The 8,317-nt window shown below is 41.6% G+C and overlaps 1 long non-coding RNA gene across 1 annotated transcript; it reads right to left on the bottom strand.

Annotated features, from left to right (window-relative positions):
- Positions 1-4,974: 4,974 nt before the first annotated feature.
- Positions 4,975-7,478, bottom strand: LOC103457800 (uncharacterized). Its single transcript, XR_532475.2, has 2 exons — positions 7,240-7,478; positions 4,975-5,794 (listed from the first exon to the last, which is right to left on the bottom strand). It is a non-coding gene; the product is annotated as an uncharacterized LOC103457800 (long non-coding RNA).
- Between the last annotated feature and the right edge of the window lie 839 nt (positions 7,479-8,317).

Below are 8,317 nucleotides of genomic sequence, written 5' to 3'. Positions count from 1 at the left end.
GATGACCAGAACTCAAGAGTGCTCTCCTTCAAAAAACAAAAAAAAAAACCATAAAAAACACATAACAGCTGTACTAATTCACAGTAATTTATAACCAACTCTTGTCAATATTCKCACAGGTTTGGTTATTTTTTMGGGATATRGATTACATTTTTCACAAACAGGAAGTTTCTCCTTTGAAACAAGAATCGCAGAAGCTAGAAGTCGATTTTAAAACAATTAAAGATCAGTCTGGGAGTCACAATACCAAAAAAGTGCAAACATCTCATTAAAGGTAATCTATTCAACCTTTAATACAAGGGCTGCAATAATTCAGGTAAGATGAGAATTTTTCCTTAATCTTTTTTGCTTTTTTTTTTTACATTTAATTTCTTATTTGTCTTGAACCTCAAATCCTTTCATGCTTACATATAATACGCAGTTTGGGTGGAGCATCACATAATCCACCATGAGTTTTACTGTGAATCAAAGGAAAACAGTAACATTCTTTAAAGACACAGTTACAAAACATGTCAATAAAGAAATCAAGTCCTGGGCCAGGTCAAAGTTCAGCCCTTGATCTCAGTGCGGTGGCTTGGAACAGAATGTACCTGCAGGAAACCTTTCAAAAACATCCCAGCTAAAAGTAAGACGTAGTACCCGTCTGTTTCCAATGTCACAGACTGGTAGATGTCTGCAAGAAATTATTTCACTTGAAGCTAAAAACACTTTATATTCACATGTTCCATTGAACAGATAAACCATTGCGTTATTTTAAGTACATTTRAATCTCTTGAGCTTTTACATGCATATATTTGAACACAATAAAGATCTCCATATTGATCAAAGTGTCCTAATTGTTTCATTTTACTGTATTTTTACGACAGCACTGATCATGTTAATAAAGGAAATCAAACCGTCCGACTCCACATCCCGTATTAAATGGGTATTTAATTCCTTTGTTCGTCACTAAGACAGCTTTTGTCTTTCAGGACTTTAAGACTCTCGGGGGGATTGCTTCAGACTTTGTTGGGTCCAGGCTGACTGCAGCCAAACAAACCAGCAGATCCAGAGTCAGTGACTAATGAGCTGTGATGCAGCTCAGTGCTGGACATGAACTGGGTCTGCTGGTGAGCTGAAAGAAACCAGTCAAGCTTCACTCCTGTTACCTTGAGGCTACTTCTTCTATTGGTTATTACTCTTAGCCTGTTGGTGTCAAAGGTGTGAAATTAAATTAAAATATATATATATTTTTTATCTTCAGCTGCTCTAAAGTTAGGACCTTGGGGTAAGTGAGTTAAACCTCCAAGGCAAACGCTGTTTGACAAAAAGAGATATAAGTGTAGAAAACCTGAGGTGATATTGAGTTATTAGAAAGTGCTTACATCTTTCACAAAAATGTTTCCTCTGGGAAATATCCAACCTCACAATAGATAAAAAGCTCTTTCAGAACTTCAAGAATACTGACTTTAGTCTCGATGTTTCCAGCTTTGGAAGCATTAAGATGTAAATATTAGCTTGCATATCTACAGTAGCATTTATTCATGTAAGGGTTTTTCTTAAATTGCACACATTCAGCAACTAGGCAGCTGTTTCAAAGTATATCATAAAAAAACTGGTACTCTAATATCMGAACCAGCAGCATCAGCTTGACTGATATCTGCCCAGCAGCACCATTTATTAAACWAAATGGAGTTTGCTGTTAAAACTTTCACATCTCAACAGGATTAAAAATGTTCCATTTGTGACCCCAACATTTTGTCTAAATTACCAGCTCATATGGTCAAGTCAAGTTCATTAGTGTAGCACATTTCAACAGTTTTGTTGAGACTGCACAGTACATTTTATTTATTGTTTTGTTTAATTATTTTGGATCTAAAATGTCTTCCAGTWCCAGTGTTAAGTGGAAATTAAAGTTCATTGACTTTGTTAGAATGTACTTGCATTGTAATGTCTCTATCATTGAACTGGTTAAAGATGGTCTCAAAATGACAATATTATCATTTATCGCAATAATCCTCGGAAAATGTATGGTTTACCAAGATTTGTTCTCAATAAAGCATTTTWAAGTCTATTCTGAACTACAGCGAGCTGTATGTGAATTTAATATAAAATMTAAGAAGACAGGAGAGTGGAGAACAAGACAAGAGTTGGACGGACACACTGAGGCTGACATCAAGATAGAGGACTAATCTGTCCACAGGCTGTGATTTAAACCCAAGGTGAGCCTCATGACATTTTGAGCTGATTAGGAATTTCACCAGCCTTAGCCTTTTGTGTTGTGTCAACTGCTTTGACATTGCACTATGCAGTTTCATTATCATGCAGTCACATCTAATAAGGGTGACCATCCTCCAACCTGGTGAGGAACAAGAAAGGAAAAAAATCCCCGACCCCTTTAATCCACAGTGGCCTGGGAGGAGGGCTAAGGAGACAAATCAAGCCTGTAACCGCTAGATAAGTGCAACTGGGCTTTTGGCCCAGAACAAATTGCATTACTGTCACATTATGTCCCCAGTATGCATGAATTAAGCAGTGGTTGGACRACTCTCAACCCTTCCTGTCKGGCTCCCCCTCCACCCCCCCAAAAAAATCCTTCTCCTTTCTTTTTATTATTTATTTTCCACCAGGAGGSAGAGACGGGCCCCATTCACTGACTTTCTGCTCCTCTTCCTGTCCTATTTGCATGGGGAACAATCTGACACTTTCTCCGAGYCGCTTCTGGAATGTGAGAATTGCTCTGGGAGACGAGTGCGGTTAGTCCATGGCCTTTCGCTGCTGATTCAAGCATTGCGAGTTGATGGGTGGGGGTTGATTTTGCAGTCAGAGTGACTCTTCAGCCGACTCTGCAGATATGCATTTCTTTTTTTCCACTCAGGTCAAATGTCAGCTTTTTGTTCGTTCTCGGAGCAGAGCATGCAACTCAAAGTGGAAAAAAGAGAGAGCTGTTGTTGCTTTGTAAGCAACGGGGRAAAAAAACAGCCAAAGACTTCTGGGAATGCGCTTCCTTGCTCTCCCACCGGCAAGTCTAAGAGCTCCGAGCAGACCTGAAGTGAAGCGCTTTGTCATGCTAAGACTGACATGTTGTCCAAACATATTAATGGTGAAGTACGTCCCTATGGTCACTCTGCAAAGTGGACAAAAGCAGAAACAACCCTTCGGGGATGGAGCTGTCTGTCTCAGTCTCGTCCTTCCAGCACGTGTCCCCTCTTGTGTCCAGACTTGGCTGCTGATGAAGTCTTTTAGGTAGACAAACATTCCCTCGGAGTAGTCCAGAGTTCAGGAAAGTCACATCCTCCAGACACATGGGCGGCCGAGATAGGAGTTGGGCTGAGGGGGGCCGAGCGGCACGAGGGGAAGGGCAGAACAATGCGGAGACACACACCGCGCTTTCGACCRTCCACGTCTGTCTAATCGTTTGTTTCCTGAGTGATTCAGCCGAGGGATGACACAATGAGGTAGGAAAAGAGAGTTCAAATCAGCACGCATCGACTTGCTATTTAAAAAGCGGGAGGGGAAATCGGACCGGCACGCAGCAACAATGCGAGGCACCACGGCGCCTGTGCGGCACACATCCTCGTCGTGTCATCCCTCTCTCCTCTCTCCTGCCATTAGCGCTGAAAGCAGACTATTCTTAGCCGCAGGTGAATTATGGATGAGATGAAAAGCTCATAATGATATTTAGCTGATCGAGTATCGCGCCGAAATGCCACTTAAAGTGTGATAYGGCTCGCTGGGACGGCGAGCTTTCCTTGCTGACCTCTCTCCGAAGGCGCTCAGCGAAGCAACCAGACGAGGTAGAGAGAGGTGGTGGCGGTGGTGGGGGCTGTTGGGTGGAGGGGTTCATTTCATCGAGGCGGCTGAGCAGACGAGATATGAGGCGGCCAGCGTGGGTGACACACAAACAGCCGTGGTCAATGGGGGCAACCAGCAGGGAGAAACACTGTCTGGGTGTAGATAATAAGCTACTGCCTCGCCTGGTTATTGCACCACGACCAATGGCAGATCCACCCCCCACCACCGCCGCCCCCGGAAACCCAAATCCTCTGTCAGTTAATGGCAGAACCGACCCATCGGTGTCCAATACRTGACTCGGCCAGGTGTGTGTCCTGGTAATTTGGAATTTTATGGCTTTGACTTTTCGCTGAATTTTAAACACGTCTCAGGGAGAACTGGGTTACAGCCTCATAGAAGGGACAGATAAGAGTCCRACAGTCAGCTGTAAATGTGAAGTTCACGCGTGCCRCTAATATTTTCCTGGCCGGATGTACAAAACGTCACCTTTACAAGGTTATGCGCCTTCATCAGATCAGCGTTATCTATGAGCGAGACATGATGTATTTCCTCACGCATTGTTCGACCTATCTCAAGTCTTGACCCTGACACAAAGCAGGTCAAACAAGAAAGGGCGCAGTTGCATTTTCAACAATGACATTAATCATTTTCTTTCAACAGTTGAGGTTCAATGGTCTCTCTCCTTTCACATAGAGATTGGAGCAGTTCCAATCCTACGTGGATATGATTGGTTAAACAACGGAGAAGACATTCACAAACCTAATCTTTGTATTCCTTTGTAGGCATTGTGCTAAGGTTGAAAAAGCTATCTGTTCATGAGAAGCTCGAGTGTACAAAGAGGTTAAACCTGATCACAAATCCCAAGAGGATGGCGGTTTCCTAAAGGATCTAAATTGTAATTAATCCAGACAAGAAACCAGGAGTAAAGGTTGTTTCAGTTGACTTAGACTGAATCAATGCAGCRCCGTTGTCACTTGATCATTCATGATAAAGGATTACTGGCAAAGTCAGTGACTCCATGACCTTCCTTAGATAGATTTGATAGAYTTTTTAACCATCTATCTTCCTGTACAGGTACATCTAAAACAATTTGAATATTTTGAAAAAGTTCAATATTTTTGCCATGGATTTGCATGGATTTATAACATATATTTCTGTCATTTGGATGATTGTGGCTTATGAATAATGAAAACTCAAAAGTTAATGTCTCTAAAAATTTTAATATTACATAAGATTGATAAATAAATTTGCATAAAGTACGGGCAATGAGGCCATTGAGGTGTTCAGGAAGCCCACGTTGCATTGGTTGCAACTTTCAACATGTCTTCATTATTGGATCTGGTGTCTCTCATCTTCCTCTTGACAGTCCATAGAGTCTCTCTGGGGTGAAAGGTCAGACTAGTTTGTGGGTCAACTTCACACAGGAGCACCATGGCGTACCTTTTGGTACCTTGTAAGTGAGGCCAGGTGCCATGACCTGTTGGAAAATGAAAATGTCTCCTTAAAGCCTGTCAGCAAACCGAAGCATGAAGCTCTCTAAAATGTCCTGGTAGACAAGTCCGTGGACTGCAGAAAACCTCAAGGACTAACACCGGCAGATGACATGGCTCCATCACGGACTGTGGACACTCATCTCAGACTTCAAGCAACATGGCTTCTGTACCTCTCCACTCTTTCTCCTCTTCCTTCCTTAAACTTTACTTTTAAACCACKGAGCAAAAGTCCCGTTCTTTTTCTCTACTGAGTTCAGGTAAGACGCATCGGACGTTGTCTCTGACTCACGAGTGGCTTGACTCGAGGAATGTGTGGCACACAGTTCATTGAATCCTGTTGCAGTGAAATTTATCCAAGTTTCAACCCATTGACGCATTTGGCAGATTTAGCATGAAACGGAGGATTAATCTGTGGAAAAGCACTTCATGCCTGTTGTTGTGAACGGTGGAGAATCCGTAACCCTGCAGGCCTGTTTCTTCTCCTAAAGGCCCTGGGAACCCTATTAGGGTGCATGGCATCATGAACCCTGTGAAATACCAAGACATTGGAAAAAAAACACACACACAAGATACAAAAATAACCTTCAAGGGCCCCAGACATAAATCATATAGAAAAACTATGTGGTGAGCTGAAGAGAAAAGCTCATAAGAGAAGACCCAGGACTCTAGAGAGTGTGTAAAGAAAATACAGCATTTTCTCCGCTGCATGCTCCAACCTTGTGATATTGTGTAGAAAGAGACTAAGTGCTGTCATATTACCAAAGGAGGGCGTTTTCAGAGCAGCACTACCAACAACTGTACAAAAACAGGCATTCCTTAAAGTGGATTATTTTCCCCCCTGTGAGTAAATGTACTCAAATTAAGCATTCTGTTTTACTTGCAGTTTCAATGTGAGAATATATGGTGCTGCAATAAAAAAGCACATTTATTTTAAAGCTTTCTACAGATCTTAACCAGGGTTGCCAATAAAAGTTTCCAGTACTGTATGTGTGTTAATTACCTCCTGCGGGATTTTACCCATGCAGCTATTGCCACTTTGAAAGCCTTCCTGCATGCCAAATGCAACACGACCCATGCAGGTGGGGCCCCGCATGTCCCAGCAGGCCAGCTCTCAAGGTGTACAGCAATTATGCACCGAGAAAAGTTTCCTCGTGAATACTAAAGACGCGAGGTGTMCATTGGCGCATCTCGAAGGCAGCTGTGGAAAAAGTACTTGGCCCTCAAAGATTTCTTCGTCATACTTGCAAGCTTGACATCAATCAACACATTTTTAAACAAATGCCAAATTTCAGAGAAATATAACCCAAGTAAATAGAAAAAGTWGTTCTTTCRCTTGTTTAGAGAAAAAGATACTCAAAAGAACACAAGTAATTTCCCACTTAACCCAAATAAATGGTTGTCTCAACCTAAGTTGCGACATTTGCCATGAAGTGTTTACAAAAATTGGCAATAGATCTTTAATATTGCAGTCCGGGCTTCTTTATTTTTATTAAGTCAAAACCTGTTTAAGCTCCTCTCACTGCATCTCATTTGGATTTAAGTCCAAACTTTGACTGAGCCGCTGCAAAATYTGTGTTTTTGTTTATGCTTTGTATCTTTGACCGACTTAATATGCTTGATCCTAAAGTTAAATCATAATTTGACATTTTCCTTCATGATTTTTTGCTATGGAGCAGCAAAAAAAAATCATGAATTTATCATTAATTCTGATATGAAGTGTAGGTCAAACTGTCGTTACCATGTTTTACAGTCAGTTCAGTGTTAGTTTTCAGAAATGCTGAACAGAACACAAACCTTACAAAAAGTTCAACTTTTTTTGCTCCTTCATTTCCCAATAACTCTATGAAGCCACGAAAAATGTTTTTTTTGGCATATCTGAGACATGTCTTTGTGTCCTTTTTAGTGGTTTTAACTGTTCATGTAGGCTTCTGTTGCTTAGTTTCTTTCTTATTGTTGCTTCTTGAACACTGACCTTTACTGAAGCAAGTGAAGCCTGCAGAGCTCAACGTGTTGGTCTGGGATGAGTCATCTTTGCTCTCTTGGAGTGCATATGTGAATGCCAAATGGACCTAACACCACTCTAAAAGCAGGAAGTGAATGAAAGTGCATGGCATTCTGGGTAAATACAATAAAACAAACACAGGTCTAGCGCTAGCGGGAGAAATGACTCCTTATCTTTGACCAACGACAAAAGTGAAAATTATACGACCATTAAAATCTGACGCCACTCGATTTTTGTTGTGCTCAATGTCTTCTTCAGAGGTTTTTATATCGTTTCCTTTATCAGTTCTTGGTGCAGCGCCACCACAGGGGAGGAGGGGAACAGCTTTTTCAAAGGGTTYGGTAGGTTTGAAACAGAGCAGCGTGAAAAAYRAAGCGCATCAGCTGAAAATGACCGACTTGCAACAATTGCTACATTTTCAGCTGATGCGCTGCAGTTTTCATGCTCTCCAATCAAAACCGAGTATACCGRACTGTCAGGCGTGAAAACACCTCAAGCATGTTGCTGTTTTTTAGATCTTTCAGCCTACTTCATGTTGTCAATCAGGTTCTACTTCAGTGATTCCTGGCAGCAGTCAACACTTAGAGTGGCTAATCAAATCGATAAGAACAAAAATGGTTATAGGGTCACTTTTTCACGCACATTATTTTGGGCAATTTATTCCCTTTATATATAGAAAACCACAATTTGAGAGCATTACTTTGCATTATTTAAGACMAAAAAATAGGGGAAACTTCTAAGATGAGAAATACTGCAGCTAGCGCTGTAGAACATTAACGGGGAYGAGAACCCGTTTGAAAGTGGATTTGGGACGATTTTGAAGTGGTTTTTAAAAGGCCTAAAGAAGTCACATGCTGCTGGATAGTAAATGTTTTCACAGCTTCTTTTCATTGCGGCGGCGCATAAATTCAACATGACAGATACTGGAGAGAGTCTGGTCTGCCCTTCACTGGCGTCCCCTGGAAACAAGAGGAACACAACTCCTCTGCAGTTTAATTCACACCATGTTACACACGTTATTATCCGCGTGGAAATAAATCACACGTTC

The sequence above is a fragment of the Poecilia reticulata genome, linkage group LG21 (assembly GCF_000633615.1).
Source record: "Poecilia reticulata strain Guanapo linkage group LG21, Guppy_female_1.0+MT, whole genome shotgun sequence".
Taxonomy (NCBI): domain Eukaryota; kingdom Metazoa; phylum Chordata; class Actinopteri; order Cyprinodontiformes; family Poeciliidae; genus Poecilia; species Poecilia reticulata.
The sequence above is the reverse complement of the archived record's forward strand: the minus strand, read 5'-3'. Positions and strand labels throughout refer to the sequence as shown.